Raw genomic sequence first — 18,203 nt, 5'->3', positions numbered from 1 at the left:
ATATATATATATATATATATATATATATATATATATATATATATATATATATATAAGCGTGTGTACATAAATTTCCTTCTTCCTCTTTTACGATTGTGTAATATCTTCACATACATACAAGTATAGATGTATAACACAGTTTTCCGATTGCATATATACACACGTTTACATATTTATACGTATATACATGTGTGTGTGTGTGTAACTGAGTGAATATTTAGCTATATATCTTCTTTACGTATGTATATATATATTTGTGTGTGTGTGTACAAATGTATATTTACAATATACATACGTTATATTTTCTTTCTTTCTTTCATTCTGCTTTACGTATTTAAGCGTGTGTGTATCCATCACATCCCTGTATACACCCTATGTAAATATATATACATATATGTGTATGTGTCCGTATGTATGTGTGTGTGTGTGTGTGTTTTATCCTCTTCTTCTTCTTCTTCTTCTGCTTCACCGCCTTCCACCACCGTCCGTATCCAACCAGCCTCACAGACTGTTAACACCTTGCATTACACTCTCCTCTCACTCGTTCTTCCCCTCTCTATACAACTCTACCGCTTCTCTCTTTCCCTTTTTTGCTCCTCTCTCTATAACGCCACTGCATCCCTCTCCCTCTCTTCCCGCTTTCTGCCTTTCTCAATCTCTTCCTCCTCTCTCTGGTTCCCCTATTTCTCTGTCTGTCTCTTTCTCTTTCTGTTGCGTCTATCGCTCGCCCGCTTTCTCTCCCCCTCTCTCTCTCCCTCTCTCTCTCTCTCTTTCACCCTTTCTTTCTCTGTTGCATCTATCTCCCGCACGACTGCTTTCCTTCTCTCTCTCTCTCTCTCTCCCCCTCTCGTTCTCTGCCTTCCTTTCTCACGTTTTCTCTTGTTCCTCTCTAAGATTCCCTTGCCTCTCTCTCTCTCTCAGTTGCATCTATCTTCCTCCCTCTCTCTCTGTCCTTCTGTCTTTCTTCCCTGTTGCATCTATCTCCTCCCCCTTCCGCTCAATGCCTGTCTTTCTCAAGCTTTCTCCGGCTTCCCCTGCCCCCCTCTCTCTCTCACATCTATAATTCTACTCCCACTATCCCTCTTCCTCTCGGTTCGCCTCTATAACAACCACTGCATCCCTCTCGTTGTCACTACCTTACCTTCTTCTTTACTCTCTCTTCCACCCCTCTCTCACTCTTACCTCTCTTTCTCCTGCGCCTTTCACTCTCAAACACCTCTCTATAATAATTACTGCTTTCCTCTGCCTATCCCTATTACTCTCTCACTGTTGTTACTCTTTCTCTCTCTCTTTTCGTTTCGGCTTCTTTCATTTTCCCCTTTACAAGCCGACAAGGGGGAAAACCAGCTAGAAAGAGCAGCCAGGTATCACTCAAATCACACCTTAATTGACTTAAAGCAACAAACGAAACGATGGATTGGGTGAAAGACACCGGACTGACAACGTAGTCCTAGATATACTATGCCTGAATACAAGAAAAACGGGATGGTCACAGATAGAACGTCTTTGATCGTAGGTTTGAGGTTTGTCTGGATCAGGTCTGGCCTGGGGTTAAACAACAACAACAACTATAGCCACTAATACTAACTACTATGATATACATCAGATTATGTAGTCCTAGGTACATGAAAGACGGGATGGTCACAGCTGGAGCGTCTTTTATGATCGTGGGTGTATCTGGACCTAGACTGACCTGGGGCTAAACAACAAAAACAACAGTAACACTGAGTATCCCATAAGCAGCAGCAGCAGCAGTAGTAGTAGTAGTAGTAGTAGTAACACAAGCAGTGGTGGTGGTGGAGGTGGTGGAGGTGGTGGTTGACGTTTCAGTCCCAGCTCAGCTGAGCTGATCGAGCAAGCCTTTGTTGGAACACGGGTATCTCCAAGTGTGACCATCCCATCTGTTTTTTCGTTTCTCTCTCTCTCTCTCTCTCGAAGGACCAGAACCATCCAAAAGTGTCCCTTCCTTTCGTATGCGTGTGTGTGTGTGTGTGTGATTTGAGGGCGGATTGGCCTGCTATTTCTTTTCCTATTATGCCGACTTTCCTTCGTCGGCTTCTAAAACAGATGGTGACGCTGATGGAGATGATGGTGGTAGTAGTAGCAGTGGTGGTGGTGGTAGTAGTAGTAGTGGTGGTGGTAGTAGTAGTAGTAGTAGTAGTGGTGGTGGTAGTAGTAATAGTAGTAGTGGTGGTGGTGGTGGTGGTAGTAGTAGTTTTAGTGGCGATGGTTGTAGTAGTAGAGGTAGTAGTAGTAGTGGTGGTGGTGGTGATTAAAGTGCAGGTGGTAGTATTTGATAGTAATTGCCGTGCAGGTGCTAGTAGTAATAATAATGGTAGTTGTAGTTGTAGTAGTAGTGGTGGTGGTGGTGGTGACAGCAATTGCAATGCAGGTGGTTGCTTTGGTCGGTAGCAGTAAGAGGGAGAATAAATACATGAGAGAGAGAGAGAGAGAGAGAGACACTCACAGAGAGAGGGAGAGAGAAGCGGAGAGACTATGGTTTTGTGATGGTCTTGATGCCTACTACTACTACTACTACTAATAATAATAATAATAATAATAATAATAATAATAATAATAATAATAATAATTTTACTATTTCTGTTGCTACATGCGGCTGCAGTGCATGATAACAGTGATGTAATAACATATATATATATATATATATATATATATATATATATGGCTCTTGTGCGGGTGGCACATAAGATGTACCATCTTGAGCGTGACCGTTGCCAGTACCGCCTGACTGGCCTTTGTAGGGTTTTCGAGCGAGATCGTTGCCAGTGCCCCTGGACTGGCTCTTGTGCGGGTGGCACATAAAAGACACCATTTCGAGCGTGGCCGTTTTCGTGCGGGTGACACGTAAAGGCACCCACTACACTCTCTGAGTGGTTGGCGTTAGGAAGGGCATCCAGCTGTAGAAACTCTGCCAAATCAGACTGGAGCCTGGTGTTGCCATCCGGTTTCACCAGTCCTCAGTCAAATCGTCCAACCCATGCTAGCATGGAAAGCGGACGTTAAACGATGATGATGATGATGATATATATATATATATACACACGCACACACACACACATATATACATACGCACATATATATATATATATATATATATATATATATATATATATATATACAACGGGTTTCTTGCAGTTTCCATCTACGAAATCCACTTACAAGGCTTTACAAGGTGTGAGACTATAGCAGAAGGCACTTGCCCAAGGTGCCACACAGTGGGACTGAACCTAGAACCATGTGGTTGGGAAGCAAGCTACTCACCACACAGCCACTCCTGCGCCTTTTTTTTTTTTTTTTTTTCCATTTTCATGCGATGAGGCGGTGAAGCATGATCTCTGAAAGTTGGGCCCAACAGAGGTGACGGAGACCTTTGGTGATATACTGTGCCTGAGAAGACCTGCGAAGCCAAATAAAACTACAGTCATGGCCAGAGATGTGAGCTTCTTGAGAAGATTTGCTCACCTCAGCAAAAATTGAGTTTTGGAAGCTTTGTGTACCATTCACACCCCACCGCATTACATTAATCGCTCCACGTCCCCAACAGTCTCATCGTGCACCATGCTCTCACTCTCTCTCTCTCACTCAACCCCTTTCTGCTCCAGAATGCCACTTTGTCATATATCTCTCCCCCACTGTCCTACTCTTACGATACTAAGTTTGTGCTTTCAATTCCTGGTCTGGGCAGTGCTTCGAGTTCTGGGGCAAAACACCTCATTGTACTTTGCCATATACGAGTCCAAGCAAAAGCTGGGAAGTTAACCCTGTGATGGACTAGCATGCTTGGCACTGGAAACTACATTGGCGACCGACAGAATGGCAAAAATGTTGTACAAAATTTTGTTACTTAAATCCAATGACCTACAAATGTCTAACTATCATTTCATATTTTCATGTGAACGTGAGATGGCTATCATCCGACAAGATGAAACACTCTTCCTTTGTCGTGTTTATGTCCAGGATATGTCATTAAACTACACTTTAATGGTGAGGCTCAAGTTTGGAAGTTTCATGGTTGTAGGGAGTGTGGAATCACTTCTTAACTACCATTATTCCCAAATCCATTCTGACCCAGAACAGTAGAGCTTATGTCTACGAGTTAAATAGATTTCGCAGGGGTAGAGGAGGCTCCCATCATTTTCGGCAAAGCCATGGGGTTGGCAGCTTTTCTTGGAGAAAGGTAAAACTTGCAGTCAAGATAATATCACTCATTTTGCAATGGTTGTCACTGGAACCTTCCAGATGACGACCGAGAGAATGGCAAAAGTGTTGTACAAGATTTTGCCCCTTAATTCCAATGACATACAAATGTCTCCCTACCATTTCGTATCTTGATGTCTATGTAAGATGGCTATGATCTGTCTCCCTACCATTTCATTTCTAGATCTGAATGTGTGATGACTATCATCTGACAAGATGTGACAATCCTCCTCTGTCATAATTATGTCCAGGGTAAGGTCTTTAAACTGCACTTTGTAATGAGGCTCGAGTCCAGGAATTCTGCATTTGTGGGGAGCGCAGAGTCACCCCTAAACTACCGTTGTTCCCAAATCCATTCTGTCCCAGAACAGTAGAACTTAGTGGGCTACCTCATATCAACATGATATGGAATTTCACATACAGGCCACTACATACATGTATATAAATATATATATATATATATATATATATATATATATATATATATATATATATATATATTTTAAAAATAACGTTGACCACTAATGTGGACAATTAATGTGCTAGAAATAGATCATATCTTGTGTCTATTAAGACCTAAATCGTTCTCAACATGAAATATAGCAGCATACCAAAACGTGAGCGGGCAAGACATTTAAAATCACCTAAAAAAGCATTCTTAAACAGAAACCGGTTTCGGATTTAACAAATCTTACCATTTGTCCATTCCTCTTCAGCCTGATTTGTAATGTAACCGCAATCATCAGAATCGTATACAGAGATGCCCACCGCCATGGGTGCGCGTGCATATGGTTCTGCTAATTACAGCTTAATGGTAAAATTCAAAAGTCTTCGTTTTGGTGCGCTAATTCCAGGAATATATCTACAGAAAATATTTACTGCGTCGTATATATTCAGTATGAGAACATGGGTAATATATATAGATAGATAGATAGATAGATAGATAGATAGATATATTAATAGTAAGGGAATGACAACAAAAGAATAAATGAGACCTCAATATTATATAAATAGAGGAATTTATCTGTGAGATAATATGTGACAATGAGCATTTTTACTTTTTTACTTTCTCTCCTTCGGTTTTTTCCCCTTATTTAACGGTCATTTTAATAGCTCATAATTTCCCTTTGTTTATCGGTCATTTTCATAGTATTTTTTGGTTGTCTTAATAACCGACGAGATACCAGAGCAGATTTCCGCCCCAACATCTGAAACTCAGAGTTTTATTATGGCAACCGAATAATTGTCACATATTATATTACAGGTATAAATATATATATATATATATATATATATATATATATATATATATATATATATTTATATATATATACACACAATTAAACCTTGGTTTAATTGTATTTCTTTCAACACACGTATCCACATCAAGAATCTTGCACACGAAATACACATACGAAATATATACACACACATATACTCTTTTACTTGTTTCAGTTATCTGACTGTGGCCATACTGGAGCACTGCCTTTAGGGTTTTTAGTCGAAGAAATCATCCCCTGGACTTATTCTTTGTAAACCCAGCACTTATTCCATCATACATATATATACAACGGGCTTCTTTCAGTTTCCGTCTACCAAATCCACTCACAAGGCTTTGGTTGGCCTGAGGCTATAGTAGAAGACACTTGCCCAAGGTGCGACGCAGTGGGACTGAACTAGTAACCATGTGGTTGGTAAGCAAGCTACTTACCACACAGCCACTCCTGCACCTATGAAAGATCTTTCTAATACTTTATACTGATATGGACGTTTCTTTAGTATATGTTTATAAATATCTAGCTTCTAATTCTTAATCAAATATTTTCCATGCATTTCACAACGATATTTTTTCTGCAATGTGACTATATTTGTAGGCAACCAGTTTCAAATTTTTAATGAAAGACTGTACGAGATATGAAAGACTGTACGAGATATTGCACAATGATAAGGGGTTTTTTTTTCTCCAAATATGTCTATAGATAACCAGCTTCAAGTTCATAATGAGAGATTTTCCAAATACACTGATAAGGATTCTTCTTTAGTAGAACTATGTCTATAAATATCTAGTTTCTAATTCTTAATCAAATATTTTCCATACATTTCATGATGATAAGATTTTTTTCTCCAATCCAACTACATTTGTAGACATACAGTTTCAAATTCTTAATGAAATTTCCCATATAATTTCCACAATGCAGAGAATTTTTTTAAGCATGTCTGTTTTTACATAACCAATATAAAATTTTTAATGAAACATTTTCCAAATATTTCAAAAAGTATTTTATCATTAGTGTGACTATTTGCTGATAACCACTTCCTAAGTGTTAATGAAATAGTTCTCACATATTTCACAAATTTAAGGCATTTCTCCATGTCACTGTTTGTAAATAATCAGTTTTGAATTCTTACCAAAAGATTTTTTCCAAAATATTCCACAATGATAAGGGTTTTTTTTCTTCTCCAAATATGTTTATAGATACCAGCTTCAGGTTCACAATGAAAAATTTTCCAAATACTTCACACTGATAAGGACTTCTCTCTCGCGTAAGTACGTTTGTAAATATCTAGCTTCTAATTCTTAATCAAATGATTTTCACACATTTCATAAGATTTTCTCTCCAATCTGACAGCATTTGTAGACAACCGGTTGCGAATTTTAAATGATGTATTTCACAAATATTTCATCATGTTAAGGCTTTTCTTGAATTTCAGTACATTTGTAGATAACAACCTTTGAATTCTTACTGAAAGATTTTATCAAATATCTCACAAAAGATAAGGGTTTTTACCCTAATCCAAGTATGTTTGTAGATGATCAGTTTCAGGTCTGTAATGGAACATTTTCCAAATGCTTCATACTGATAAGAACTTTTCTGCAACACATATATATATATATGTGTGTATATATACATAATGAATTTTATTCAGGTGTACAACTCATTAGAAAAAAGTAACCAAAACTGCCTGAACGGAAGATAGAATATGCACAGGAAGTGAACAGTGAATAAGTCTTTCAGAAGAAAAAAATCCACTTTCTGATTCTTAATCAAATATTTTCTGTGCATTTTACAAAGAAATATTTTGTCCAATATGACTATGGTTGTGGACAGCCAGTTTCAAATTCCTAAAGGAACCTTTTCCAAATATTTCAAAACGCAAGGTTTTTTCTTCAAACTATTTGTAGTTAACCGGTTCCAAAGTCTTAATGAAATATTTCTCACATATTTCACAATTCAAAGTTTTTCTCAAACATCACAAGATTTACAGATAACCAATATCATATCTCCAGTGAAACCTTTTCCAAATATTTCAAAACGCAAGGTTTTTTCTTCAAACTATTTGTAGGTAACCAGTTCCAAAGTCTTAATGAAATATTTCTCACATATTTCACAAATTTCAAGCTTTTCAAGAACATCACTAGGTCTGTAGATAGATAACTCATATCACATTTCCAATGGAACATTTCTCTAATATTTCAATATGGATTGGTTTTTCTTCTTCCTTAATATTTGCAGAGAACCAGTTTCAAATTTTCAATGAAATATTTCTCACATGTTTCACGAATTTAAGGCATTTCTCCATTGTCAATATTTATAGATGACCAGTTATGAATTCTTAACTGATTGATTTTCCAAATACTTCACACTGACAAGGACTTTTCTCTACCTTAACTATGTTTATAAATATATAGTCTATCATTCTTAATCATATATTTTCAGTGTCTTTCACAATGATTAGATTTTTTTTCTTCGATCTAACTTCATTGTAACCAGTTTCAAATTTTTAATGAAATTTCTCTTGTTTCAGAACAGAAGGGAATTTTTTTTTAAATATGTCTGTTATACATGATCACATACAAATTTTTAATGAAACATTTTCCTAATATTTCAACATGGATGGTTTTTTTTTTTTTTTTTCCTTATTATTTGCAGATAACCAGTTTCAAATTTTCAATGAAATATTTTCCACATATTTCACAAATTTAAGGCATTTCTCCATTGTCAATATTTGTAGATAACCATTTGTGAATTCCTTCTGAAAGATTTTCCAGATATTTCACACTGATAATGATTTTTTTTCTAGTTCAACTATATTTATAAATATCTATTTTCTAATTCTTAATCAAATATTTTCCAAACATTTCATGATGACAAGACTTTTTTTTCTCCAAATTGACTACATTTGTAGAAAACCAGTTTCAATTTCTTAATAAAATTTCACCTAGGTGCAGGAGTGGTTGTGTGGTAAGTAGCTTGCTTACCAACCACATGGCTACAAGTTCATTCCTACTGCATGGCACCTTGGGCAAGTGTCTTCTACTATAGCCTCGGGTCAACCAAAGCCATGTGAGTGGATTTGGTGGACGGAAACTGAACAAAGTCCATCGTATATATGGACACACACACACACACGCATATATATGTATATATCATCATCATCGTTTAACGTCCGCTTTCCATGCTAGCATGGGTTGGACGATTTGACTGAGGACTGGTGCAACCGGATGGCTACACCAGGCTCCAATCTAATTTGGCAGAGTTTCTACAGCTGGATGCCCGCATGAAAACGGCCACGCTCGAAATGGTGTCTTTTATGTGCCACCCGCACAAGAGCCAGTCCAGGGGCACTGGCAACGATCTCGCTCGAAAACCCTACAAGGCTAGTCAGGCAGTACTGGCAACGGTCACGCTCAGGATGGTACATCTTATGTGCCACCTGCACAAGAGCCAGTCCAGTGGCCCTGGCAACGATCTCACTTGGCTTGCCGGGTCTTCTCATGCACAGCACATTTCCAAAGGTCTAGGTCAGTAGTCATCGCCTCGGTGAGGCCCAATGTTCGAAGGTCTTGCCTCACCACCTCAGCCCAGGTCTTCCTGGGCCTACCTCTTCCACGGGTTCCCTCAACTGTTAGGGTGTGGCACTTTTTCATGCAGCTATCCTCCTCCATTCTCACCACATGTCCAAACCAACGCAATCGTCTCTCTTGCACGCCACAACTGATGCTTATGTGTGTGTGTATATGTTTGTATATCTGTGTTTGTTCCCCCCAACATCGCTTGACACCCGATGCTGGTGTGTTTACGTCCCCGAAAGTTAGCGGTTCGGCAAAAGAGAACGATAGAATAAGTACTAGGCTTACAAAGAATAAGTCCTGGGGTTGATTTCTTTGACTAACAGCCTTTCAGGTGTTACTCCAGCATGGCCACAGTCAGATTACTGGAACAGGTAAAAAAATAAAAGAATACATAGGCACAGGTGTGGTTGTGTGGTAAGAGACTTGTTTCCCAACCACATGGTTCCAGGTTCAGTCCCACTGTGTGGCATCTTGGGCAAGTGTCATATATATACATACATATATATATATGTATGTATATATATATATACATATATATACACACACATATATACATATATACACACATATATATACACATGCACACACACATACACAGGAGTGGTTGTGTGGTAAGAAGCTTGCTTCCCAACCACATGGTTCCGGGTTCATTCCCACTGCATGGCACCTTGGGCAGATACCTTCTAATATAGCTTCAGGCTGACCAAAGCCTTGTGAATGGATCTGGTAGACAGAAACTGAAAGAAGCCTGTTCTGAGTGGCTGTGTGGTGTGTAGCTTGCTTCCCAACCAAGTGATTCGGGGTTCAATCCCACCGCATGGCACCTTGGGCAAGTGTCTTCTACTACAGCCTCAGGCCGAATGAATCTTTGTGAGTGGATTCGGTAGATGGAAACTGAAAGAAGCCCATCGTATATATGGATTTGTGTATTTGTGCTTGTTCCCCCTCCCACCATCGATTGACAACCGGTGTTGGTATGTTTACGTCTACGTAACTTAGCGGTTTGGCAAAAGAGACCGATAGAGTAAGTACTAGGCTTACAAAGAATAAGTCATGGGGTTGATTTCTTTGATTAAATAAAAACCTTTGAAGGTGGTGCTCCAGCATGGCTGCAGTCAAATAGCTAAAACAAGTAAAAGAATAAAAGAATGTATATATATATGTATATATATATTTAAATATATATCACGTAATTGTCCAGGCTATCAGATGTTATACATCGCTGATCACAATGCGCTTTACATCATTTTAACTTTCAGACGACGGCACCCCATCACTGGCTAGGCAAGCAGGCCAACATTCTCCCTCATTGGAAGGCTATTCCATCACAGGGTGGTGACCCATTGACGGCTTAGTGGACAGGAGCAAAGTGAAATGGAGTCATCATCATCGTCATCATCATTTAACGTCCGCTTTCCATGCTGGCATGGGTTGGACGATTTGACTGAGGACTGGTGAAACCGGATGGCTGCACCAGGCTCCAATCTGATCTGGCAGAGTTTCTACAGCTGGATGCCCTTCCAAACGCAGATAGATAGAGGTAGACAGACAGACAGATAGATAGATAGATAGATAGATAGATAGAGAATAGATAGAATGACAGATAGATGGATAGATAGATAGATAGGTAGGTCGGTAGATAGGTAGGTAGACAGACAGATAGATAAATAGATGGCCGGCCGGACGGACGGATGGATGGATGGATGGACAGATAGTTAGACAGACAGACAGATTGAAACCAACAGCACAAGGTTGGGAAGCAAGCTTCTTAACCAGTCTGCCACACCCGTGCTTGTGTGTGTATGTGTGTGTGTGTATACGACCGGGTCCTTCACGTAACATACCCTTATCGAGTCTGTGCCGTGCTTCACCCCCCCCCTACCATTTTCCATGACCTCGCATCTCCTTAGAATTCATTCCGTTCCCCCTCCACTCTCCCATTATTGACTCTTCCACTCACCCACCCACCCCTCATCCATCTGTTATATCATTCTTCTAAGTGTAACTAAGGAATGACAATGCCCCCACACACACACACACACAAACACCCATCCACGTATCCCTCCAATACTCCATATACTATACTAAGAATCATCTCTCTCTCTCTACCCGCTCTATCCAAAAACCACTTGCTACTGACAGCCATCACTCACTCTTACCAATCACCACCACCATTCCCCTCACACACACACACACACACACACGCAACCAACCTGATGCTTTCTCCCTTTCTTCTCTCTCTCTGTTATTCTTCTTCTCGTAAATGTTACCGTGTCGATGCCAACACATCGTAGAGAGATGTGAAGTTGGTCTGGCCATACATGACACAAGCTTCCTGTCCAATGCCGGTACCGTCATGAGATGCACCAAGTTCGTTCTGTAGAGACGTTGGCAAAATGAACGAAAGGCTAGAGACGTCATTTTAGTGTGTGTGTGTTTTCTATGTGTAGATAGATAGATAGATAGATAGATAGGAAAGTAGATAGATACATAGATAAATAGATACATGACCAGACAGACACAGATCTATATATATATATATATATATATATATATATATATATATATATATATATATATGTGTGTGTGTGTGTGTGTGTGAGAAAGAAAAGACATGGATATAAACTATATTATTAATATATACCTATTGTTTTGAAGGAATTTTATTCCTCCAAAATACTAGGTATTGAACCTCTATTGCCTTGGATGCAACCATCCCGTCATGAGGTGAACATATCCTCTAATCATATATATATATATATATATATATATATATATATATATATATATATATATATATATATACACACACATCAATACACAGGTTAATGTCAGATTTAGTAGGTAAATATGTATGTATGTATATATACAGGTGTATAGAAATACAATAATATATATTGATATTGTTTGTATTAGCGAAAAATCACAGCTGTAAACAAGTATATATGCACATATATATATATATATATATATATATATATATATATATATATATATATATATATATATATATGTAATATGTATGTATGTCTCTGCGTGTGAAAATGCATGTTAAATCCAACATCTGTTAGCAAGTTCGCTGGGAGAGGAGCGGTTGGGATGACATTTGGATACACGCACACGCATATATATTTATATACACATACGGGCATATATACGCTAGTAAATATGCTAATAGACACACACACAAACGTGTGTGTATGTCTGATCAAATTCGGTGATTTACATACATTATACAAATGTAAAGGCATGTGTGTGTGTGTGTATATATATATATATATATATATATATATATATGTAAATTTACTATAAATGTTTACATACATAAACACACATTCACACACTTACATACAAAGGCAGTTACACGTATATAAATTTATACTTAAGAATACACACACACACACACACATACATATATATATATGTATATACATACACACACACGCACATACGTACATTTAGTCACAAGCTTATACACACATATACTTCCCTAGACTCGCACTCATCTATATATATATGTATATATATATATATATATATATATATATATATATATATATATATATATATATATATATGTATATATATAACACAAAACATCATTTACATACATATATATATATATATATATATATATATATATATATATATATATACACACACAACATATATATATATATATATATATATATACATACAATATTTACATATATATAAACCACATACATACATACATACATAGATGGTGTACATATATACATTCATATTACAAAAACAGCAATGAAATTGTGGAAAAAAGTATTTATACAAACACTGAGGGGCCGTGAGTTCGCGTCCTGTAACATCACTGCTTGTCATAATAGATCGTTGGACTCATTGTGTGTACTAAACACCACGTCAACCACCGATTCCGATAACATGGACCGTAGATCAAATCCTGGCTTAGCCTAGCTATATATATGCTATCTACATACATATATAGATACGTATATACACATCCATCGATTAATATATGCGCGTGAATATATATATTTATATATACATGTGTGTATATATAGAAATTTACATTTTTATGGGAAAATTATATATATATGTATACATATGTATATTTATATATATATAAATTATATATATGTAATTATAGATTTACGTATACGAATATATATATATATTTATATATCTATACCTGTGTATATATAGATTATATATATATAATTATAAATTTAAAGATCCGTGTATACATATATATGATTATAGATCATATATATATTATAGATTTACACATAAATTTTACATGTATACATTTATATATTCATGGGTGTGTATGTATGTGTATATACACATACCATTATAGATTTATATATACATGTTACATGTATACGTTTATATATTCAAGGGAGTGCATATATATACATATATCTATTTAATATATACATAGAAATCTATGTATATTCCTGCATGTATATATAAATTTACATGAACATGTGCGCGTATATATATGTATATTACATACGTACGTGTGTGTGTGTGTGTATGTAAACGTATGTAAATATAGTATGTATGTATGTGTATATGTTAGGCTACACAATATTCTAGTAAAACAAGGGAACTATATTGCTATCTCATTGTTGTTGTTGTTTGAGTACCTCCTGTTCATTAGCAATTAACGTTAATTGAGATAGGAGAGGGAGGGGCAAGAAAGGGAGGCGGTGAGAGGAAGTAGAATCGGTGGTTGTTTTATTATTATTATTATTATTATTATTATTGTTTGTTGCTGGTGGTGGTGGTTGTAGCGGTGGGAGGAGAGTCCGTACAAGGAGTGGTGACTGTAGTAGTTTGGCAGAAAGAGAGAGAGAGAGAGAGAGAGACAGTGAACGAGATAGATAGAAAGAAGGAAAGAGAGAGAGTAAAAATATAGAGAACGGGAGAGAGATAGAGTAAATGTAGCGAGAGGGAGGGTGTAAGAGCGAACGAGATGGAGGGAGAGTAAAAGGAATTGAGAGAGGATGTTTGTTAGAAAGATAGAGATAGAGTGAGAGGGAGGGTATGTAAGGAAGAACGAACTAGAGAGAGAAACGTATATATAGAGAGAGGGGCGTATCAGAGAGCTATGGGTTGAAAGAGAGGGAAAGCATTAGAAAGATAGAGAGAGGAAAGGTGTGTGAGGGAGTAAGAGAAACAGGGAAAGGGAATGTGAGAGTGATAGAGATTGAGGGAGAGGGAAGTTGTCAGAGAAAAAGTAATAGAAAGACAGGGAGGGTATGTGTGAGAGTAGATGATAGAGAGAGAGTGAAACAGATACACAGAGAGAGAGAGAGAGACAAGGAGTGTCAGAGCGATAGATAAAGAGAGGAAGTGAGGGAGAGGCGATAGTTGTAGTAAGAGTAATTATATTAATGATGGTGGTGGTGGTGATTGAGAGCGTTGGCATATGTACTGTACAGACAGGAGGAATGGGAGAAGTAGTATTCGTCATCGTGGTAGGAGTGTTGCAATACGAGTGGTAGTGGCAGTGGCAAAGGACTACGAACACAGAGAGGGGGGAAGCGAAAGAGATACAGACATTGAGAGAAAGTAGTCGCAGTAGTAGCAGTCGTGACGGTGGTAGCAGTGAGAGTAGTCATGTGAATCGTAGTAGTCGTAGTGATAGTGAAAGTTATTCGTCATTGACGCTTAGTTCAGTGCCCTGGGTCAGTCCTAGATAACACTCCTTGGATAATTAAGCCTCTCCGACCATGACCTCACGTCTAAATTTAGGAGCAACTATGTACCTGCCTTGGACTACATCATCTCAACACTGGCTTTACCTGCATTGTGTGTGATTTTGAGGGACATTTGGCTATTTTTTCTACCATATCTAACAACCATGTTCAGAATCACTACGTTAGAGAGTACAATGTAATTTGAGGACGATTTGGCTGTTGTTTCTAGCATGGCAGAGTCACCACCGTTTTTAAGAAAGCACAGCGTAATTTGAATGAGATTTGGCTGTTATTTCTAGCATAGTAGGGTCACCACCTTATTTTGTAATGACAACAGTGTAAATTGAGTGAGATTTGGCTGTTATTTCTAGCGTGATACGATCAGTACCTTCCTTTTTTAAGACAGTAGAGTATAATTTGAGGGAAATATAGCTGTTATTTCTAGCATAGTAGAGTCACCACTTTTTTGAAACAGTAGACTGTAATATGGGGGAGATTTGGCTGTTATTTCTAGCATTGTGCAATCACCACCTTCGTCTTTTAAGACGATACAATTTAATTTTTGAGGGATTTGGCTGTTGTTTCTAGCATTCTGTGCATCCTTCGAGAGGATCCACTTATGTTGTTTAGCCCCAGGTCAACTCTGTTCAAGCCGATCGATGATCTTGTATTCTAGCCATGACCATCCTGTTTTAGTTTGGGGCGCAAGGTTCTGTTCAAGGATCGAACACACGACAGCTTTTTCTCATTCAAGTGTGTCCTTTATTTAAAGACCATACTCTGTGCTTTAGGGGCGATTTAGCTGCTATTTCTAGCCACCCGAGCGACCACACAGAGGCTCTCTCTCATCGGCGCTGATGGTGGTGCCGGCGGCGGCGGCTGGGCTAGTAACATAAACGGAGTAACAGGTGGTTGTGGTGGCGGTGGGAGTTAAGTCACAAGGCGGTAGTAGTAGTAGTAGTAGTAGTAGTAGTAGAGTGGTAGTAAGAGTAGCCGTAGTAATCGTAGTTGCAGTTCGGGCGCCGGTTTCTAGCGCCCCGTCCATCAATGAACAAAGAGAATCCACCCGTGACTGTCCCATCTATTTATCTCATCACCAGGAACCACAGTTTCACGTGTCATTCTTCAGATGTATATGTATTTGTGACGTTTGAGGGAGATTTGGCTGCTATTTCTTAGTGATCGGGCGACTACGTACAGGGTGATGGTGGTGTTGTCCATTGTAATAGGGGTGGCGATGGTGGTCATTATTGTAATGATGGAGGTGGTGGTAGTAGTGTTTATAGTGATGGTAGTGGAGGGTGGTGGTGATGGTGTTTGTAGTGGTGGCGCGGTCACATTTGCTGTAGTAGAGGCGGTGGTGTTATTATTATTATTATTATTCGTTGTCATGGTAGTGGTGGTGGAGGTGACGCCGACGACACTGATGCGGATGTAGAGGAAGGTGCTTGTTACAGGTGGTCGTGGTGGCGGTGAGAGTTAAGGTACCAGGTAACCGCAGTAGTAGTAGTAGTAGTAGTAGTAGTAGTAACGGCGAAGATCTGTCTCTCTTTGAGTCCTGTATATCCTCAAGGTTTACACAGTTGTTTAACCCCAGGCTAAATCCCGATCGCGCTCATCTAAGATACGACAGCTCAAAGCTGTCTGTCTGTCTGTCCTTCCTCTTTTTAACACCCCACAATATGATTACAGATCGATTTAGCTTCTATTCTTAGCTGGCCATTCACCTGGTCGTTTTTATTTTAAGAGACTTAAGATGTTCTTTGAAGGATATTTGGCTGTTAATTCAACCCAGATCGGCTGCCCTGCAATATTTCATCGAGGTATGATTACAAAGAGGTTTAGCTGTTATTTCTAGCTGATCCATTCCTTGGTCTTCTGCCAGGTGTGATTTGAGGGAGATTTGCCTACTATTTCTAACCAGATCAGCTGTCCTTCCATTTTTAAAAAAAACACTAAAGTCTGATTACAAGGGTATTTAGCTGTTATTTCTAGCTGATCTATCCCTGGGCCTCCTGTGAGGTGTGATGTGATGGAGATTTGACTACTATATCTAGCAGTTTAGCTCTCATTTTTTAAAAGATATTACAGTGTGATTACAGGGGTATTTAGCTGCAATTTCTAGCAAGTCGATCGCCTGGTCTTCCTTTGTTAAGACTGCAATGCATACTTTAAGGGAAATTTGGCTGTTATTTCTAGCTGATATGCTCTCCTTCCGTTAAGATGTGATTATTTCTAGCTTGTCGCTTTCCTGGCTTTCTGTAAGGTTGATTTAGCTGCTATTTCTAGCACATGAAGGCAGTGATATGCAGCAGCAGTAGCAGTAGTGGTAGTAGTAGTAGTAGTAGTAGAAGTAGTAGTGAGATTTGCTTATTTAACCCTCGGTAGACCATAATCAAGCAAAAGCTGTAATCGTATTCGCTTTGCAGCCCCCTCTTTCGGTGGAGGGGGGGGGCAGTAAGCGTGATTCGAGGAAGATTTAGCTGCTACTTTCAGCAGCGCGACCGGCTTCACTTTTCGGGCAGTACAATGGAATTTGAGGGAGATTTAGCTGTTGTTTCTAGCAAGCAGGGAAACCACGTGAGTGGGGACGATGATGATTGATAGATAGATAGATAGAGGGAGTAAGAGAAGGAAGGAAGAAGGAATAAACCTAGAACGTAGAAGAAAGGGGATAGGCAGAGGGAAAGAGTATGAACAGAGAGGAAATACGTTTGAGAGAGAAAGAATAAGAAATAAGAAGTGAGAAAAGAAGATATATAAATATAGAATAAGAGTGGGAAGGAGTAAGAGTAACCTGAGGAAAGGAGAGAGGGGGAGAGAATTAACGTGAGTGAAAAGAGAGGCTAGTGAAGAAATAGAGGGTAAAAGAAGAGAGAGTATAAATACAGAGGTAACGTGTTAGAGTGGTAGTAAGAGGAGAGTGAGAGTATAAAGGGAGATGAAGAAAAATATTGAGGGGGAAAGGAAAGAGAGTTGGTGAATGTTAGAGAAATAGAGAGAAAGGGAGAGTCTGCGAAAATTAGAGAGATATAGAGAAGAATAAGAGAGTGTGAGTAGCACTTAGAAAGATATAGGAATAAGACAGAGGGTGCAGAGTAAATTAGAGAGCTATAGAAAACAAAGAGAGGGTGTCAGTGAAAATTACGGAGATACAAAGAAGAAATAAGGAGAGAGGCAATGAAAGGTAAGGAAATACAGAAGGTGAGGGAGGAGTAAAGGAGTTCGAAGAGTAGACGTGAAAGGTAAGGATATAGAAAGAGTAAGAGAGAAAAATGAGAAAGGTAATAGCAAGTGAGAGAGGGTGAGACGAGAGATTGAGGAAAAGAATAAATACAAAGAGACAGGGAGAGGATTAGACAGAAAAGGAGGGAGCAAAAAGATTTCTCTCCTCCCCGCTATTACTACTACTCATCCCCCTGGTAGGG

The 18,203-nt window shown here is 38.5% G+C and overlaps 1 protein-coding gene across 50 annotated transcripts in view; it reads right to left on the bottom strand.

Annotated features, from left to right (window-relative positions):
* LOC106875649 (uncharacterized) overlaps window positions 1-13,085 on the bottom strand; it is a 158,682-nt gene extending 145,597 nt beyond the window's left edge. For 24 of the 50 annotated variants that reach the window (XM_089345381.1, XM_089345374.1, XM_089345377.1 and 21 more), the window contains exon 1: window positions 12,886-13,021. The gene's annotated coding sequence lies outside the window, so the exon portion shown is untranslated. Of the gene's footprint in view, window positions 1-295; window positions 1,007-12,885 lie in introns of those variants that run through there. The other 26 variants (XM_089345386.1, XM_089345418.1, XM_089345390.1 and 23 more) reach the window with 4 other exon arrangements.
* Window positions 13,086-18,203: the final 5,118 nt, after the last annotated feature.

Source organism: Octopus bimaculoides, chromosome 29, assembly GCF_046866305.1.
Source record: "Octopus bimaculoides isolate indiv1 chromosome 29, ASM4686630v1, whole genome shotgun sequence".
NCBI lineage: Eukaryota > Metazoa > Mollusca > Cephalopoda > Octopoda > Octopodidae > Octopus > Octopus bimaculoides.
This window is presented reverse-complemented; position numbering and strand designations above follow the sequence as displayed.